Here is a 21821-nt window from a genome sequence, read left to right as displayed (position 1 = left end):
CAAAGTTCTAGATACACCATGAGAATACAGACATGCACAATTCATAATCCTAAACACAGAAAAATGTGCAATTGTGTATATTCTTGGTTTTCTGAAATACCAGTATAGGTCTTGGAGATAAAGTACAAAAGGACTGTGGCCTGGGGCTGAGCATATACCCCAGGGCATCTAAAAAGGCATAAGACACCTATGGTTAGGCAACTAAATCCCATGCCCAGTCATTAAAAAAGTGTCCTTTGACTTGACACTGCACCAAAGAACTAAATAACTGGGCTCCTTGAAAGGACAAAACTACAGCTAACAAAAACTTGTTGAAATAAATCTCACAATTCACACCATTTTAAATTTGTTCAGCACTAATTAATAAAATCAACATAACACCATACAGAATATTCCATACATCTCTCTCCCCATTAACTTCTCAAGCCTACCAATACCTGTCAGAGTAGAAAGGGGAGAGAAATAGATGTAATCTGTAAAACTATTGTTTTAGGCACAATTATTCCTTTAAAATATTCTTTTGCCATATGGATAAAAGATATACTAGTGTTTTTACACACAACTTAAGTACTAATCGTCATATATTTTTTAAGAGTTCTGGGCAGCTAAACTTGAAAAACTACACTAACATATTTGCCTGATTTTAGCAGAGTATAGACTTTGATATGGGCCATTTCTCTATTGTTTAGGTGAAAGAGACCTGGGGGTCCTGGTAGACAAGAAGATGACCATGAGCCAGCAATGTGCCCTTGTGGCCAAGAAGGCCAATGGCATCCTGGGGTGCATTAGAAAGGGTGTGGTTAGTAGGTCAAGAGAGGTTCTCCTCCCCCTCTATTCTGCATTGGTGAAGCCGCACCTGGAGTATTGTGTCCAGTTCTGGGCCCCTCAGTTCAAGAAGGACAGGGAAGTGCTTGAAAGAGTCCAGCGCAGAGCTACTAAGATGATTAAGGGAGTGGAGCATCTCCCTTATGAGGAAAGGCTGAGGGAGCTGGGTCTCTTTAGTTTGGAGAAAAGGAGACTGAGGGGTGACCTCATCAATGTTTTCAAATATGTAAGGGGTGAGTGTCAGGGAGATGGAGTTAGGCTTTTCTCAGTGGTGACCAGTGATAGGACAAGGGATAATGGGTGTAAATTGGAGCATAGGAGGTTCAAGTTGAATATCCAAAAAAATTTTTTTACTGTAAGGGTGACGGAGCCCTGGAACAGGCTGCCCAGGGGGGTTGTGGAGTCTCCTTCACTGGAGACATTCAAAACCCGCCTGGACACGTTCCTATGCGATGTACTCTAGGGGGCCCTGCTCTGGCAGGGGGGGTTGGACTAGATGATCTTTCGAGGTCCCTTCCAACCCCTAGGATTCTATGATTCTATGAAAACTGAAGAAGTGGTTAAATTATCCAAGAAGAATAGAGCTTATCACAATATTAATGCATCAGTTCTTCTTCTTCTATTAACATTATTACTATTGTTGTTGTTGTTGAAAAATGTATTTCAGTTGGTATGTTTATGATACCAGCCTAAATTTAATTATATCAAATTTGAAATTAATGTTATGCAGACTTTCATTTGTGAAAGAATACAAATGATTTATACAACTTTTCATTAGGAATATTTCTATGAACTGTATACATACAAATCCAATTTGTATATGCATGCAAAGGTTGCATGCAATACATTATTTGAAATTCACTTTTTTTATATCCATCCATACCTACAGAACTGCAGAGGATTACAGAAGTATAAAAAAGTTAACTGAATTTCCTTTTTAATATATTTTTATACATATTTCTCAAATAATTCTATTAGCACATGTAGGATATTTCAGTAATATTGGTTTAATATTGATTAAGTCTCTCCCAGAACATTCCTCCCACTAGAGGAATTTCACAGGTCTCAAAAAAAGTTTCAAGTCTGACTTCTTATGTTATGAACTCTAATACCCTAGCTATCCTGACAGCTATGGAGTTAGTTTGTACTATTAATGGATGATCACAGTAACATTTTTCTGTTATGATCAAACCCCACAATAATTAGCAGCCAACAAGCTGCATGCTTCCTTAAAAAAAAAAAAAAAAAATAGATGAAGAAAAATATCAACTCTAATTTCATGGTACTATTATGATTTCGGACGAAGACAGCACTCCTTATGGTTTTCCAGCTCTCTGAGGAAGTCTGAGGATGCCATCTGGCAACCTCATGGTTGCAATAAGAAAAGGAAGGCAGCTCATGCAGACATGGGCAGTTCATGTAGATTCTCCTCTTTGAACTCTTTCCCTTGAGAACTGATCCTGCTATCGAGCTTTGCCTAACACTACATCACAGCATGTTCCTTTGAATGTAAAAGAAAATCTTTCAAGAATGAGAAAACATTCTATACCCTAGGACTTTTTCCTGTCATTTTTAAAGTAATGTGATGGGCATCTGTAGGTCTTTCTATCCAAATAGACATAATTTTGGTTTATCTTTTGATATTCTATGATTCTATTGTCACCAATTCTGTAGCTACCCAAGCATAAGTTACATCATTGGTCTGCCTTATGCATAGGTATTGAAAGCCTGCTGTACTTCGTCAGAAGTTGAACACAAAACCTGACTTTAAAGTTAATACGAAGACTTTCAGGATAAGTTTAAAAACTGCATTGAAAACTTCCTTATTTAACCTTTGCTTGGAATCTTTAGATTTTCAAATAAGTTAGATTTAGCGACAAGGTGGAGATCTTTTTTTTGCTAAAGACAGAAGAAAACCACTTTTCGTTGAAAGAATAAGGAGAATAGAGAGCTGAAGATGAATTACTTTATACGCTGTCCTATGTAGTACAGGGCCTGCTGAGACTTGCACCACAAGGAAGAAGACATTTTAAGAGTGTAAGGGGGTGGAGAGAATGCGTCAAAGCTAGTGCAAAGCTACTTTGCCTGACATACTCCCACATTGACTATTAAACTGCTGTATGAGTCTAAAAATCACTTTACTTCCCAACTAGAGCAGATGCAATTGTTCTTACACAGTTACTTCCACTGCAGTAACCTTAGGAGTTACAGCTCCTTCAAGACTGTCTATTGTACACTTCCAACCTCCTGCCACCAGAGGACCCTTATGCAGGTTGGTCACTTTAAATCAATCATCAGAAAGGAATTCTTCTGTCACCCGTGAGAAGCTCACCAGCCTGTAGGTTACTTGAGAACCCTGAAGCTACGAGTTTACTTTACTCAGTTTCAATAATAAGCAGAGCAGCCAAATAGTCCCCTACCACAATAAGCCACGAGTCCTCATGCTTACAGACTAGACAATCACCCTTGTTCCCTCTCCAACCCGTCTTTTTCACAGTGAACAAAAGGAATAAGCTTTTCACATTTCACTGCTGTGAAGTGTTACACAGACTCTGCAAATGAGCTAGGTAATCTAAAAACAAATATGAGCAGCAACTTCGAGAAAGAATAATTTCTTGACGGCCACTGCATACAGCTCTAAATTTTTTTTTAATTCGTCAGACGAGAAGACACCAAAATGTCCCCCTTGCCTTTTGCAAAGCCATCCTGAAACATACTGAAGAATTCAGCTTAAACAGCCTTACAGCTTTTCACAAGGGGAGACTTAAGCACAGAACTGACTGCCACAATATTTTCTAGACCCAGTGTTAAAGGAAAGCAGAGGACTGGGCCTGTAACACATACCTGTCTTTTATCTGGTAAGTGTACATGACCTCATGCTGCTTGCAGCTGCAACAAATTCCACACAGTATTCCTAGGAAAATTCGTGGGACTATTCAGAGCCTTCTTCATACTGCAAACACATACATCCAGAAATCTCTTTTTCCAAATACATCTCTAAGGCCTTAATTTTACATTTCAGCACAATGTAAGTGCATAATCTGGTAAGCGCTAACAGTGTTTCAGACAACTTTAAAGGAATTTAAAAGCACGTCTGTACTGAGCATAAATTTAAAATGTATTAATCTTTTGATAAATTTTACAACACTGCTGACAGAAATGTTATGAAATTGATTTTATAAACCAGATTATGCAGTTTTCATTCAGTTAAAATCTTACTGAACTAGACCTTAAACTCAAATGTTGACAAAAAAATCTTCTTTTCAGAACTAGTTACAAGTTGACAATAGAGAAATGCAGAACATAAAAAAATTCTATTTCATGCACTATAGTTTTCACTTAATAAAGCATATTTAACAGAATAGAAATGTAAAAGAAATAGGACTGTTTTGGAACTATTGACAGCAAATGAAAATAGATGCATAATTCAATCCCCACATTGACCATAAAAGTAGTAATTTCTGTGTAATTTTCCATTTATTTATGGATTTCCTATTGTTTCTTATTCAATCATATTAAAGAATCTACTAGAAAACCTAAAAATCAGACAGCATCTATTAGCATTAAGAATGCTAAAAATCCTTCCCATTATGCATTCCTTTTGCCTAATCTTGTGTGCATGTTTCCTTCTCTTAGTCTTGATTATTAATGTATTTAATTCCTGTTTTGGAGTTAATTTGTCCATGTCTACTGCTTATTTCCTATTGGAATTTTAAATCCATCTGTTTGCTAGTAAACACTTTGCATCACAATCAAAAATGTCCAAAAAATTATAGACTAAATGTAGTCCTCCTCAGTATTTTGAGACCTTATTGTCATCAACTTGTTATCACTGTGAAATAAAATCCCTTGTTATCTTCATCATAGTTTCTGTTAGGATTTTAAAATGCAAAATTGCAGAATGAAAAGTCTAGAAGGAGGTACAGCATAAAAGCTCGTTATGAAACTTCTAGTACTAATGACTTTATACCATATGTGCGGAAAAACAAAAATCAAATGACACATAAACAGGCATTCTGCAGCCCAAATACTTTTGAATCTAAGAGATTTCTACAGACCTTTATTTTTCATTTTTCAAAGAATACCCTGAATATTTCCGTCTGCCCAGCTGGTTTCCCTAGAATCCCTGTGGCTACTAATGAAGGAAAAACACTACTTTGCTTGAGTACAACTATCAAAATCAAACCCAAAATTACCGATCATCTTCAGAAGTGCCACTGTTAAGTTTGTATTTTCTGCCAAGAACATTTGCTGCTTATAAGGTATTCAAAGTGATACCAAATCAATTAAGATTAGTCTAAATACGTATGATTCAGGTACCAATCTGTTTTCACACTGAACAAGCTTTGGACTGACACAAAGTTTTAGTAACCTTTTCCAGAAAGCTTGTTTCCTAATTTGTACAGGGGTGTCTTTATTTCTCCACCTTGTAATAATACTTGGAATCTGTAGAATTAGCATCCATACACATAAAAGTTATTTATGCTTTGTAACTTGTTCAAATAAGTCACACAAACCAAACTGATTAAAAGTTTAATAATTAAATATAATAATTAAAATAACTATTACTTGTTATTTTTCATATCTACGATTTCAAAATAGTTTGTGCTACCAAGCATCACGCTTGTCTGTGTACTATCAGTTTATGCAGTAAAGGCATACGTAATAAAGAATGAATAATCTGTCATAATTTTTCCATCACACTCTATCATCACAAAGTTTGGCAGTACATTGGGATATTAAGTGATTAATGCAATATATTGAGATAATATAAGAGAAATATATTTTACTTTATCTACTGCAAGATAATGCAGGTATGGGGGATTTTATTAGTAAGAATTGCTACAATAAGCACGTTAGAGAAATTAATCATTCATTCCCTGCAGACCGCTTATATATTTCATCAGGCCATCATCTGATCTGAATAATAAGAACAAATGCACGAGAAAATACATTACTGCTGACACATGCAACTTTATTGTATCAACTTTATATCATCACAACAAGAGGTCTTTTTAAAGTCATTCAGGTTTTTTTCAATTTCTGAATTAGATTGACCTAATTTGACATTTTCCTGTATCAGCAATTATGATCAAGATCATACACACATATATTATCAAATATGATATGTATCTAACTTAATTGTCAGGATTTGACTCAGATCATTTCCCAGAGTAGCAAGTAGTAATTACAGAAAAAGTGGAGCATGCGTCAAGTCATTTTACATGAAGATACTGAAGCACTGCCAGGAGATTTAAAGAATAGCCAACAGTCAAATACCGGAGAGTATGCTACAAACTAATAAAGCCATTAAGTAAACTGCAGTTCAGCCTAAACTAAAAAAATGTAGTCAAACATATTGCAATCTTTTACTGTAAAAATAGACAGTTTGTTACACATCCAACATTGCATGCTGAATGTTTGGGACCACCTAACAGAACAGAAAAGCTTCTCCGCGTGCAGTCTCAAAACAGCTAATGCAAATGATCTGGATATATTATTTTAATCCTCTGCCCACAGGGAGTACAGCACAGCAATGAGCCATGTCAAACGTTACCTACTGAAAAAAAAAAAAAAAAAAGGAAACAAGGTTCATTTTTTACTGAAAGACAAAGTCATACTACTAAACCAGTAACAGCAAGATTCCTTACTAAGCCAGCAGATTAATTATCTTTTTATTTCAAGTTTGCAAGTTCATTTTTTATATCATGTTACTGTCAATTACCCAGAGTACTGTGATGCAATATGAAAGTCACCCTGATTCACTGCCTCACAACTTGTAGCCTATGCCATGTAATTATTCCTAGTTTTAAGATTATGAATACCTGAAAGCAAGCCTGAATGTCATCCTTCTGCTACTGCAGATTTAACTTCTCCTGCATGTGTCACATGAATTTCCCAAATAAATTTTGTCTAATGACTGTTACGCCACAAACTTATTTATTTACTTCACAAAAAAAGCATTTAATTTGACCCTAATAAACTTTCACTCCTAGTGGCATTTATTAGTTTTGACTGGTTTTGAATTACACTTGAAAATGCAGTATTACTTTCACATTGAGATACTTAATAAAACACACTTGGAAATGCATGTTTAATGGCCCCGAATAACACAAGTTAATTCTGATTAGGTGAACAGTAAAAGCATAATACCTGTGAGATTTGAGTCATGCAGTATAGTATTGTATAGCTTATTTATAGCACCCATTTATTATTCTGAAATTGTACTGTAAAATAAATCAAAGTTGTCAAGAATCCGTACAGACATAAGTTTATTTTACTCAAAATAAAATCCATATTGTCCCTACAATAGATACAGTAGCACATGAAGAATTAAATCCAAGTCCATTTGGCAGGAATAGATAAAAAATGCTGAAATGCTATTGATTCCTTCCAGTACACTCAAAACACCTGAGTCAACTATATTTCTACTGACATAACACAAAGGTTTTCTTTAGATATTAGCAAACATGAGCAAATACTTTCGTTAACATACTTTTCATCTTTATTTCTCTCTTCCTTGGAAGCAGTTAACCCTCAACTGCTACTAGTACCAGCTGTTCCCTCTACCAGAGATGCAGCAAATGTCAATTAGGGGTCCACTGTCCCATGAGACATTACGCCTGCAAAAGTTCTCCTTACCAGATGCAGATACATTTAGTGCTTAACAACATCTAACAGCAGACTCTTCATGACATACATTTATTTTATCTTTGTACTTTTTGTCAACTCTACAGCACAGCCAGCAAACCTCAGTCCTGGTGTTCGTGCAGCCCCCCTAAATTACAATTACTTGATTTCTTTATTTCCCCTATATCTTGTGCACCTATTGTAAAAAGTGCCATTGGTACTTTAGAATATGTCCTGTAAAAGCACTTAGAGAACAAAGCTGTTGTCTGGAAGGGTCATCCTCAGGATAAAAAATATACATACAATTTATGCACACAAAACTTCATGGAAAATCTAGCAACTTTAGAAACACAGACTAAAAATTCTTCAAAAATGAATGCAGACAAAGACACTCTTAGTATCTATAATCCATGCACATTTTACATTAAACTGTGCCCTGACACCTGGCACTACTTAGCAGGTCACACTGTACTGTACATCCTTCGTGAAGGTGTATTTCTTTGTTTAGATTTTGTCTGTGATCCCCCACATACCTATATTCGACTAAGGTAGATATTACACAATATTTGACACAGCTCTTTTGCACAGGTATTCACCTGCGATTCTTATAAAAGATGAGCAAACCACTTCATGCACATTTCACACTGAAAACAGTTCCAGTTACCATAGCCAAGTACCTCTCCCACCAGAATGGTGTGACTTAAAAGCTGAAATACACACACACGCGTCTATTTGAAGATGTGTGTGTGCATACGTATGTGTGTGCATGCCAAATAGAGATCTGTAAGAGCAGGAGAAGGGACAGAAACCAAGCACAGAGCATTTACTTACTAATGCAGTCCGCTCGGACCTCTTTGGAAACCTGAAAGAGTCTCCGCTTTTCCCTCCTGGCAGTCAGGCGCCGCGTTGTGCCCCTAGTCCACACAGGCCGATAAAGAACTGCAAAGAGAGAGAAGCACATGCCACATCAGGCAGTTCTGTTTTGGTGAGATCCAGCGCCACTGCCGCTACCTCTTTGGGGGTATCCCTGCTTTCAGAGCAGACTCCTGCAAAAGAGTCATCCTTCCAAATAGATATATATATATATATATATATATAAAATACATATATATACTTAACCACCGATTTAAAGGAAAAAAAAAAAAAAAAAGAAAAGAAAAAAAAAAAAAAAAAAAAAAAAAAAAAAGAAAAAAAAAAAAAGCTCTTCCAAGGATCCTGCGCCCTAAAATGTGCAGGAGGTTGGGGGTAGGGGAGGGGGGGCTGGCGGGGAGGAGAGAGGAACGGTACCTGCAACTCTCTCCGATGAGGCCAGCAGAGAGAGAGATAGGGAGGGAGGGAGGGAGCTAGGAAAGGGAGGAGAGAGGGAACAAGCAAGGGGTGGGGAGGAGAGGTGGGGGATGAGCGCGCGTGTGCGTGTGTGTATGTGTATGTGTGTGTGGTGTGTGTGTGGCGGGGTGGGTGTGGGTGGGTGATGTGTGCGGGTGCGGGTGTGGGTGTGTGCGCGGGGCGAGAGGTGGCTCTGGCCGGGGCCGGAGTCGCGGTGTTTCTCCCCCCTTTCTTCGTGCCGCGCTCGGCGGGCTGCAAGTAGGCGGCCCGGGAAGCCGATTTGGGCCGAGCCGGAGGGCGCGCTCCCCGCCGGGCCCCGCGCAGCCCCCCGCCGCCGCTCAGCCCGCTCACCTGCATTTCCTTAATGAACCACTTGATGGCTGGCAGCGGCGGCGGCCCCCCCAGCCCCACCGTAACTTTGACGGCCGCGGAGCCGCCTCGTCGCCCCCGCTGAGCTAGGGATGGGGAGGTGGCGACCGCAGAGTGCCGCTCTGGGCAGCGGCCGGCTCCGGCAGCTGCCCGCCCAACTTTCTGCCCGGGGGTGGGAGACGGGGTTTCGGGGAGAGGAGGTGTGGGGCGGTGGGCTACGCCAAGCCCCGCTTGTATGCGCCGCAGCCGCGCAGCGAGCCCGGTAGCGGGGCACGCTCCGCCGCCCGCCTCCCCCGGCGCTGCCTCCTCCCAACGCACTCCCTGGCGTGTGCGAAGGGAGCGAGCGATCTCCTCACTATTAATAATAATAAGCCTTATCCCCACCTTCCTCCTCTCCCAGGGAAAACAATTAATAATGCATTAAAATAATGCACCTTTAAAGCCACTGGCTACCAATAATAACAATAATATTGCTACCACTTAAGAGACAGCTGCTGTGAATGTGATGGCGAGGCACGTTTTCCTATCGTTCACACCCAGGCGTGAGCACAAATTGTGCTTCTGGTATTCCTAAATCCCCTTTCTCCTACAAGAGCAACTATCATTATCACTATCAAAGAATAAGTCTCTCTCCAAAGCTGAGTGGAGACACTAAGTCCCTGGGTGGCTGCCGTGGCTGGGCTGCACGGAGGACACTCCCTCCCTTCCGTTCGCCCCAAATCAATCGCATCTCTTTTCTTTTGCTTATAGCGGTGGGTTAAGCATTGCGTTTGGCCCTTTTAGTGTTTTCCCTTCCGTTCCTCCCCTGACGATAGTTTGTGTATTTTAAATAAAGATTTCATTCTGCCAGCCCGCAGGAAGCTTTTAACAAGATGCAGCTGAGCGTGTCGATATCTTATATCTTTTTACTGCTGCTCCGGCGTGTGCATCAACTCCAAACTCATTTCTTTTCTTTTCCGCCTGATACTGTAGCATCTCCGAGACGGCGGCGGCGGCAGCAGCAGAGCGCTGCTCCCAGGGGGCACTTTTACTGTGCCCTCAAAGTATCTCCCAGCGATGAGTGCCGTCGGAGCCGCCTACCTCCCCCACCTCCTTCTCTACAGCAAAATGCTGGGGTGATTGCTGTGAGATTTCCAGTTCTGCTGATAACACTACACAGTCTGAGAGAGGGGAGTGGGGGGCGCTTCCCTTTTTGTTTAGAATACGGTTTGGTGTGTGTGCTATTTTAATTAAGTTTTTTCCCCGAAATAGATCCCATCGAGATTTAATTTACGAAGGTGTTTCCAAGGCTGGTCAATACTGTCTTCCAAGAGGAACATTTGCAATCATTTGCCTCCCCACAATGCTGCGCAAATGCTCTTCACAGACCTTAAACCGTTTATGAAAGACTAAAAAGGGATATTTTTTTTTTTTTAGTCCTTTTTCCTTTTCTCTCTCTCTCTCTCTTTTCTTTCTTTCTTTATTTTTTTTTTTTTTTTTTTTTTTTTTCTCTTTCTTCCTTCCCCCCGCTGTGGGTTTTGTTGTTTGGTCATTTTTTTAAATCTGCATTTTATCTGCATTAGAACTTTATTCAGCATGCTGGCTACGTCCTCTTGATTTAGTTTTTAGGAGATAGCACCGTATTTTTTTTTTCCCCCCACCGGAATGTTTTGAATCAAGGTGATTTTTTTTTTTCCATGGTACGCGTTTCCCAATCCCTAGCCCTGCAGGTCCAGCTTGCTGGTCCCCTCCCTGCTACTCTGCGACTCCTGAACCGCAGCCACCTCCTCCTGATAAGGTTCAAGCACTAGGTTAAATAAACCCAAACGAGAGCCATCGCGCGGGTTTAAGGCTCTCCAAAGCTCAGCACAGCCGAGGAGACTGACAATTTGGAGGAAGGGGAGGAAACAAAACGGAGAAACAAAAAGAACAATGCAAAAATATTTCCCCTTCCAGTAGTGTTTTCCCCTCTGGCAGATCATTTGATCACTTGTGAGTATTGCTGTAATTTAGAACTAAGTATGGCACCACTGATGTTTGTAAAACTGATTTTATCAATACTGTAAAACACTTCTAAATATAGCAGAAAATTAGGTATTCTAACATCTTAACACTCAAAAGATTGGAGTTGTGTATCTTTCATTCCTATGTTCCTTTTATCTTCAGTCTTTCCTTTTATTTTTTTCATTATATTAGATTTCTTCAACCTTGCTATTTCTTATTCCTACATTTCACTGCAAATTTCTTTACAAGAATAAATTCCATAATTTATAATATATTTATATATATTATCCTTCATGGGTACCAAATTTTTGTACAGTTTAGTATGTTACAAGATCACTGTAACTTGTGTGAAGCCTGAATGAAGCACTCATTCCACATCCTGAGCACTACACTTTGATTTTTTAAAGTTTGTGGAGACTGGGGTGAATTCAACATTAGAAAATATTGCAAAGCTGGTCACATGAGAATCACTCGGAGAAAATATATGGGGATGGAAAATCACATGGAAGCAAGCAAGAAATAAAAATAAAATGTTCCAAATATTAATTTAGAAATAAAATTACACCAGAATTAGGAAAATCTCCAAGCTTCAGTGTCTGCCAGATTTTAAGACACCTGTCAACTGAAATAACTAAATTTAACACAGAGGCAGTACTGCACCTATACTAAACAAAGATGCAGTTTGAAAGGTGATTGCCTATCTGAATTTTCAGAAATGAGTTGTGGTAGTAAATATGATGTTTTGTACCTCACTAGCAATTCTTTTTGGGCATAATCTGTTTCTTTTTTTGCAAGCCACCAGGACTGAGGCTACACGTTTAAAAAATAATGATAAAGAAGCTTATACAAAGGAAAAGGCAAACAGAAAAACTGCAAACCTGACAGTTTTAATATACATAATGCCATGGTACATTTCTCTTGTTTTTTATAACCATCTTTGATCCTTAGACTTCTGGATTTTTGTAGACTGATATATCCAAAGATCAGTATGCATTTTGGTATGTATCACATTTATAACCACAATGAACAAAAGGAGTTTGAATCATCCCATCCCAAATGAAAAGTTACAAATGAAGAACAGAAAATACATGGGAAAGAACACAGCAATAAATCCTTTGTGAAACACCTCTTGAGTGTTTCTTCCTAAGACAGAGTCTACCAAGCTGAGAAAATGACTCAGCAATTTGTAACCACCTGGGAGGCAAAAAGGACAATTCCTGTGAAGACCAGGTGCCTGCAAGCATCTTTGAAACCTTGATATCTTCACATCATTAACTTGTGTCATGGGACTTCAACAGCACAAGCTCCCTGTAGCTGCGCTTTCCTTATTCACACTGGTCAGAGCTAAACACTTTATTCTAAAGGAAGAAAGGAAATGTTCAAATGAAAAATTATACTTTACTGCTATTAATATACTTGCCCAACAATCATATCTTAAAGCAGACAGGTAAAAGGTGGTCAAGAAAAGATTATATGTATTTTTTTTTTCTCACTGTGCACAAAACACAATTGCCCATTGTTTGAAGTCTGTGTCTCTATGCTACACATACTCCAAATATGTATGCTTATGATGAGAGAAATGAAGAAATAATTGCATGCCTATACACAAATTAGCTTTGTTACAAAAAAAAAAGAGACATTTAACTTTGAGAAAGCATTCCCTACTTTTGGATCTCAAGGGGCCTAAAAATGTACTTCTCTGAAATAATCTTTCCTGTTCAGGTGCTGAAATGGAGTTCCTTTGCATACAAAAAACTACATATGCAACCCAAAGCCAAACATCTCATGGGACACAATGGGATTGTTTTCTGGGAAAGGACTGTAGCTCAGGGAGAAGGACAGAATGTATTAACTAAAAATTAGCACTTTATTATACAACAGTCATATTCATATATTAACTATCCTGTTTCATAGAACAACAACCATACCTTCAAGGTATATAATTTATAGAATTTTGATAAAGCTATTGTATCTGGCACTGTTTTTGTTAAACTTTTAAAAGAAAAATAAATACTTCAGACTAAGATTTTATGCAAGATGTTCCTCATTCACTTTCTGCTTCTGATCAAGGGACTAAATGGGTATTTGGATCCCCACTACTGAGATAGTATTTTTTCAAGTATGACTGACTGCCATAATTTTTCTTCACTATTCCTGACCTTGTTTATACTAGCAGTCTTACACTTCACAAAATAATTGTACCTGTTTTTAACATCAGGTGAAAATCTTGAACATTTAAGATTCAGTCTGGGTCGGAGTGTTTGGACCTGACCTGACCTAAAGTTATTTCCCTTTCCACGCCTCCTCCTAAATGTCTATTTAAGCACCTATGCTTGGATGCAAAGAAGTGCTGTCTCTTGTTATTTCACTTAATGTTATATAAGGAACAAAACTCTTCAGTGTGATTCTACCGAACATGCTTAGATCTGGCTAGGCACCTGCTGAATTTTAGCCGAGGAGCCAACAAAAAAGGGAAAGCCACTTTCCTATCTTTTGTTCAAAATAAATTTCCAATTGCTAGGATCAGCCTGAGAGTAAATATGAAGGACTACATATCCAAAATTTTGGACTCTTATTATTCTTCTTCCTCTCACAGAATCAACAGGTATTAGATTTGAATCTCTCCTGACAGGACCTGTCTGACCAGTATGCCCTGAAGAATTCCAGTGGTTTCAGTGTGGAATAATACATGCACTGAAGTTTTGTCAGACTGTAGTCCATTATGGATTTAGATTCTGGTCTTCAGTAGTAGAGACAGACAAGATTTTGACAATTAATTTAGTGAGAACAGGACTGGTCTTTAAATGAGTAACCTCATCTCTGATCTTAAGCAGAGGATCTGGAAAGAATTTGACAAGTGTTTCATTAGTCAGCCCACTGATATTTTGCTTGAGTTTCTTATGGAGTACAGGCTGAATATAACTAAAGATTTCTGAAATGAAACAAAAAAAATATGTTCTCACCTTAAAGCCTCTTTTTTTCATTGATTCCTACAAGGTATGTCTTGAGCTTATGTTTCATATCCTTGACTAAAAAGAATTGAACTCTTAAAAATAAAATAAAACTATGAAAATGAGAGAATAAGGTGTTATGCTTGGGGAAAAAAAGATGACTGATGGCACAACTTCTTAAGGAAGATAATGATGTACCCTGTGATAAAAAAATATCGTAGTTCTCTTTGTGTTTTTCAATAATGACCTTCATTTCTATTATACTAGTGGCTTAAAGATGGAGATGTCTTCAGTTATGTCTGTGTTGGAGTGCCTGTCAGATAAATATGGTATTTTTTAATTTATGGACTACTGGAATGCATGCTGAATCTCATTCTCTTTCTTGGTTTACCTGATTACTTTTACCTTTTCGTTTTAGGGTTTAGTTGGTATCTCTTCAGTTCCTCCACAAAGTTAAATAAAAAGACTTAAATCATTCATATCAATAGACCAAGCCTATGCATCTTAAAATGCGCTGCATAAAACTTGCTGAAATATTTTTTAAAATACAAAATAAATTAAGAATTAAATTTTCAGAGAAAATAATTACTTTGTAGAATCAAAGAGATCTTTGTCTGACCATTTCATAGTGTCTGGAAAATAGGAATGCTCATTCTATATATTTCAATTTTTAGTGAAAATCTGATTTATTCTCATAGTTCTTCCTAAAATACAGCTGGTTTTCAGTGGCCTATTTAAATTAAGATTTATCCTCACTTTGTTTTTTTCCACTACTTCTTGAAACTGTAATTAGAGGCAGACTTGCTTATTGTGCTCCATCCGCTTTCATACCTTTCATTTCATGAATACATGGGTATCTGCAGTTAGGACATTATTCTGAAATTGTAACATATTTCAGGTACAAGTTGCACATAGTGCTTAGACTTGGACTTCTCTGTTTCTACTGAAACTCCAGACTTACTCTCTGAAATTTTTCTATTTAATACAATATAATATCAGAAGTATTCACAGAAAAGAGTATTTAATATAAAAAGGAATGTAAAATCATGGTGTTCTAGGATTTATCCAGTCAGATGTGGAGAAACAAATTCATTGAGGTGCTGAGCATGACGGAAAGACCAAAAGAAACTTATGGCATGTCTGTATGGCTAATCACTGAAAATTTACAAATTCCTCTGTGAATTATTGCATGGAACTGTAGGAAACTATGAGTAGGAATTGTCTCACTTTTCTTCTAAATCCAGATCATCAATAAAGTTACTACAAAAACTTTGACACATTTAGTGTACATTTTTGAACTATGAAAACTCTTCAGATGCAGAAGACATGAAAATATCAGAAAAAGAAATAAAAAGAAAGAAAGAGAAAGAAGAAGAAATAAAAAAGGAGGAAAAAATAGTGGATATACCCATAGAATTATGTAACAGCTGTTTCTTGTTTATGGAAATCACCTTTCTACAAACCTGTTTTCATGATTCAGCAGTCTAGAAGTCTATGATTTGCAATACTAGATCTATCAGCAGTGATGGGGAATTTGGGTCAAAATGAAACTTTATTGTAGAGAGGCTAGATGAGAGGAATTGCACATCATTGGTCTGAGTGATCAGTATTTTCAGCAATTTGCTATGACATTAGGTAAGCGATACAGTTTCGCACAGCTATATAGTGCCAGTTCTGGTGTTGGCAAGCATAATGATGGTGAAGCAACATTAAAGCCTATGGATGAACAAAATTAAATCTAAAATGACATTGCTGTTGGGAAAATATTGCCTGAGAAAGCAATATTTTAAGATGTGATGCAGGCTTTGCATACTCAATAGAGTGGCTTCAAAGTTTTATAGGAAAAATACTATAATGATGTGCCAAAGAAAAAAAATATTTTAAAAGCATTTTTAAGGTTAAAATTCATTAAGCATTCCAAAAGGTGAAAATGCCTCCTTTTCTGAACAAACTTCTACACTAAATTTTCCTATCAACAATTCTCTCTGTAAGTATAATCTCAAACAAACACTCATAATCAGAAAAAAGGATTACCCACCCATTCCAGTATATTTCTAGATTACTCAGGGTGAAGTATTATGTATTTCTAAAACTATAGATTCATAAATGCCAACTGTGAAAATAGAAAAAGTTGGAACTTAAACTGTTGTAAACAGAGAACGCTTTGTACCATTAGGAAACTGGTTCATAGGTCATGACATCACCTCACAGATTTTATTCACCTTGCATATAACTGATAGGTCATTTTAATTACTGTCCATATCACCCACAACCTTGCACAGAAGATCAGAGTCTATTTTCCATCTGGTTTAACATATATCATATAAAATTGTTATTATCAATAACAATTATATCCATAAATTGAAAGTTACACATTTCAAGTAACTTTGATAAATTGAGATATAGTATTTTGAGTTTGTCTTTCCGCTCTTGGATTTAGAACGTAGTACTATTCAGAAATTCCAATGCATTTTGACAGATTCTACATGAATCACGGAAAAATTTGATTCCTCTGTGACACAGATTTTCTGAGTATATGAAGCAAACTGAAACTGAAAAGAGCAGAAGGGTCTTAATGGGAAAATTAAGCATTTCTGCTCTCATTTTCACTAAAGTTCTACTGGTATTTGACAGTAGAAAAATCTATGTAGACACTTGCTTAGACTGTCTTACATATTTACAGTATCGCCTACAAACGTTTGTATAATGCCCAACACAATGACTATAAAGACGCAGTCCAAGGGTACAAACAACCCTTAACCTAGGAAATGTGATTTGAACCATAAACTGCAGAGATACACAACTCTTTCCATGTTCTGCCAGATCACAACGCTTACACATATCTTAATAAATTGCTTGAGAAATAACCTGGTAAGTGTATATATCAGTACTGCTCTGTATGTGACAGAAGGTAATAACAAAAAAATTCACACATGCAGGGAACCTACTAGACTGCAAAGGAACTACCAGATTTTAAGCCATTCCTGTTTAACCTTAAACTTCAAGGTATAATAAAATCAAAGGTTGTTTTTTTCTTTCAAGTCCCTGGTTTACCAAGGGGAAATTATCCTTGACTAAGCTGGTAGTTTTCTGTGATGTTGTGACTGAATGGGTAAATGCGACTGAATGGGTAAATGCAGGGACACCAGTGGATGTAGTCTACCTTAACCTTACCAAGGGTTTTGACACAGTCTCCCATAACATCCTCCTAAGGAAGCTCAGGAAATGGGGGATAAAAGGATGGACAGTGAGATGGATTAAGAACTGGCTACATAGTAGAGCCAAAAGAGTGGTGATCAATGGTGCTGAGTCCAGCTGGAGACCTGTAACTTGTGGAGTCTCACAGGGATCAGTGCTGGATCCAGTCCTGTTCAACAGCTTTATCTTTATCCCAACCTTGATGATGGGACAAAGTGTCTTCTCAGCAAAGCTTGCTAATGACATAAAGCTGGGAGGACTGGCTGACACTCCAGAAGGCTGTGCTGCCATTCAAGGTGACCTAGACAGGCAGGGAGAAATGTAATGAATTACAGCAAGGGCAAGTGTAGAGTCTTATGTCTGGGAAAGAACAATCCCAAATACAAGTATAGGTTGGGGACTGAGCTGTTGGAGAGCAGTGAACGGGAAAGGGACCTGGGGATGCTGGTGGAAAGAAGGATGACCATGAGCCAACAATGTGCCCTTGAGAGAGTCTCTTCTCCCCCTCTATACCGCCCTGGTGAGGCCACAGCTGGAATATTGTGTCCAGTTCTGAGCCACTCAGTTCAACAAGGACTTCTTGAAAGACTCCACTGCAGAGCCCCCAAAATCATTAAGGGAGTGGAAAATCTCCTTTATGAGGAAAGACTGAGGGAACTGGGTCTCTTCAGCTTGGAGAAGAAGAGAATGAGGGGTGACTTCACACATATTTATAAATATGTAAGTGGGGAGTGCCAGGAGGATGAAGCCAGGATCCTCTCAGTTACGTCCAATGATAGGACAAGGGGTAAAGGATACAAACTCAAGCATATGAGGTTTCACATAAATATAAGGAAAAACATTTTCACTGTGAGGGCACAGAGCACTAGATCAGGCTGCCCAGAGAGGCTGTGGAGTCTTCTTCTCTGCAGACATACAAAACCCACCTGGATACATTCCTATGTGACCTCCTGTAGGTGACCCTGCTGTGGCAGGGGTGGTTCAATTAGATAATCTTTCAAGGTCCCTTCCTACCCCTAACTTTCTGTGATTTTCTTGATTTCTGTAATTATGGTGTTCTCTATACAAGCTTCATTAGTACTAGACCAGATGTACAATGGTTTAAAGAATTCAGAATGAGATCCATGAGTATTTCCAGGTGAGCTCCCCTAATACCGTAGTCCAGCCTTCAACTGTCCAAGTACTTAGAAAATAAACTTATCTCTTAAACTGTACCATGGGAGTGAAATACAATAAAGAAACCAGAATCTCTGAACTATTTAATGACCAGCTTGTGCAATTACAAAGAATCAATAGAAAATAGAAGCTTTCCAATTCAGCTAAATAATGTTATTAAAATAAATTAAGTTTTAAAAAGTTTACAGTGTGAAAGGAGTTGAATATAGAATTGTAGAGTCTTGGGAGCTGAGTCTTAAATACTCCTCATAATATGTTAAAGATGTGGCTATCAAAGAGCTGTTTGTTTTTGGTAGCTTATCTAATAATGAATACCTCCTTCCATTACAATACATTATTTAGATTGCTGTTAGAAACTTCAGCTCTGGCTCTTCTTTACTGCCTCAGATAAGTAACAGAACACTTGGCAGAGTCCCAAAGAACTTTTATTTATCCGATATGGCCAGGACAACAATCTTTGCCCTTCGAAGACTGGCACTGGGACTACTAGGCCCACAGCATCTGTGCATTCCCATCTCAGCCAATGGGAAAAGGAAAATGTGACTTCTGACATTGTCCACATGCAGCTGCAAAATATGTAGACATAATAATTAGTATAGCAGCTCAAAATAAATAAATTATGGTTATTACAAAACAGAAGTGCTTCATACTTTGCAACATTACACAGAAAATCAGCAGATTTACCTTTCAGGGAAGGTGAATTTTCAACTCCAGTTCAAAGAGAAACTCTTAGTCCCCTGGAATATTGGTGAAGGGAAGCAAAATAATTGCCATGGCTACATCTTGCAGGTAGAAGACCCTTTATAAATGTGGGGTCTTCCTACAATTTTACAGAACTATGCCAGCCTAATTCAGGAATCAAGTCCCTATATTTGAGATTCATGTGTCCTGTTCCTTCAGGATGTCCCATATTTTGCTTGCTGATATCTCTCAATTGTCAATTAAACTAGTTAACTCACCTCTGAATTCTTGTGGAGGGAAGAGAAAATGCTTTTATTTAAAAGTGACTTCTCATGAGGGCTGTTAGGTGAGTCAGCAACTGCCTGAACAATATTCAACATACAATGCAAAACATTTGCCAGTGCTTGCTTCTCTAATCAACTAAAGAAGTACAATATCATTGAGTTCTGGGCCTCCCGGAATAACTTTGAAATATAATTACTTTATTCACCTTCATCATATTCACGTTCATTTGGCATTGAAAGGATTTAGTTTCCTATGCCAATATAGTCCTCCTAACATCTTGGGCTTGTAAAATCTTTTTCAACTTTTGGCTCACAAATAAATTTGGAAAATCCCATTATGTATAGCTCCAACCCTCTTATTTATGCTTGAAACAGTGTCTTGAAAAGTGTCTAAACTTTACTAAGAACATCTATCTCTGTTGTCATCTTTTGTTTCAATCCCATTGTCCTGGGTTAGTACAGTGGTGTTTTGGGAATGAGGGTGACACAGGGGTGGGTCCTCTGAGAAGGTGCTGGAAGCTCCCCCAGTTCCAGTTCTGGCCCCACCTCTGCCCAAAGCTGAGCAGATAGGGGAAGCTGGATGTGCCTCTGCAAGAAACATTCAAGAAAGGGAAAAATGAAACTGCAAAAAATATTTTTAAAGAGACCTGCAGAGCAGAGGAGAGGAGGAGGTGAGAGAGCAATGCCAGAGGAAAGACACCAAGGTCAGTAAGGAAGGATGGGGAAAGGTGCCTGAGGAGAGATTTCCCCGCAGCCCATGGGGAGATGGCAGCTGTGCCCCTGCAGCCCATGGAGGAGCATGGTGGAGCAGTCCCTTAATAAGCCCAGTGGAGCAGCCCTTGAAGGACCATGGTGGGGTAAATGTGGATTTGTGGCCACTGAAGTTTCACAGGTGGGCAGATGTGAAGCAGCAGCCTGTGCAGGACTGCAGAGAGGGTCAGATGTGGATCTGCAGCCATGGAGGACCCCGTGCCAGAAGAGGTGGCTGCTCCTGAAGCAGCCGTGACCCTGTGTGCAGCCCAGGCTGGAGCAGTCTGTGCCTGAGGCACTGCACCTGTGGGAGGGACTTATGTCGGAGGGGTTCCTGAAGGACTGAAGGACTCTCCCGTGAGAGGGACCCCGCGTTGGAGCAGAGGGAGAGTGTGAAGAGAACTCACCCTGAGGAGAAACACCGTGTGGGGAACTGACTGTAAACCCCCCTGCCCCTCCCCTGTGCCCTGAGGGGGAGGCAGCAGGGAAGGGATCCGGGACCGCGGAGAAGGGAGGGGTGGGGAAGGTACTGGGATCTGGTCATGATTTCTCTTTCTCCTTGTAGATTCAATTAGGTATTTTTCTTCTTCCCAAGCTGAATTTGTCTGGGTCTTGCCCATTACTGTAACTGGGGAATAAAAACCTCCCTATCTTTGTCTTCATTAACAAGCATTTAGGTGGATTTTCTCCTGCCTATTTGACAATGGGGGTGGGGGGTGAATGAGTGGAGACCTGTTTGATAGCACCTCGGCCGAAACTGTGACACTGTGACACAGACACTGTCTCCTCCGTTCTCACAGTGAACATACAGGTGGCCACAGGGATGACAACATGGGATCAGTGTCTAGTATTTAGTGAGGAAAAAATAATGAAAAACCCAATGACTGTTTAACTCTTTCTTCTTCTTTTGATGACTATTAAACTGATTATAAGTTGACTTTTTAGCAGAGTATGAATGTATGCTGGAAACAAAAGCAATTGAGATCTCTGGAAGGTGATGCAGGTGCCAACAACGGGTGGCACACAGCTGGATCCACTCATGCTTAACTTTACTATTACAGAAGAATCTGCTTGATATGTGATAATCAGTGGTTGTCTTGGATGTGGTAGTGACATTCAGGATGCAGCTCAGCAGAGGAGGGCTTTAAGGTCAAATCTACTTTGAAAGCAAATTTCAACATAGGCAGGGGACACCAGAGAAAGCATCTCTGAAAGGAAGGGTATAGACAGGAAAGATGGGTTGTCTGACACCAGAATGGCTTATCAGGTAGATATATCAACAGACAATCTTGGCTAAATAGGAAGCTCATTCCAGAGCACCAGTGCAGAAAAGGAGGATACAGAAGTGATTCACTTTGGTCAATGGAAAAAATGATGGAGTCATCTTGGCTTAGAGAATAGTGGATGTGTTATTATATATATATATATATATATATATATACATATAATATATAATAACCCATATACATAATAAACCTTCCACTATTCTCATATATATATTCTCAAATTTATGTATTAAACTGGTGGATGTAGTTTTAAAGCCACTGTCCATCATGTTTGGAAAGTCATGGCAGCATCGTGAAGTTCCTACTGCTTGGGAAAGGGGAAACAAAACCCTAATATTCAAAAATGGAATCAAGAGCCAGGG

This window comes from Heliangelus exortis, chromosome Z, assembly GCF_036169615.1.
Source record: "Heliangelus exortis chromosome Z, bHelExo1.hap1, whole genome shotgun sequence".
NCBI lineage: Eukaryota > Metazoa > Chordata > Aves > Apodiformes > Trochilidae > Heliangelus > Heliangelus exortis.
The sequence above is the reverse complement of the archived record's forward strand: the minus strand, read 5'-3'. Positions refer to the sequence as shown.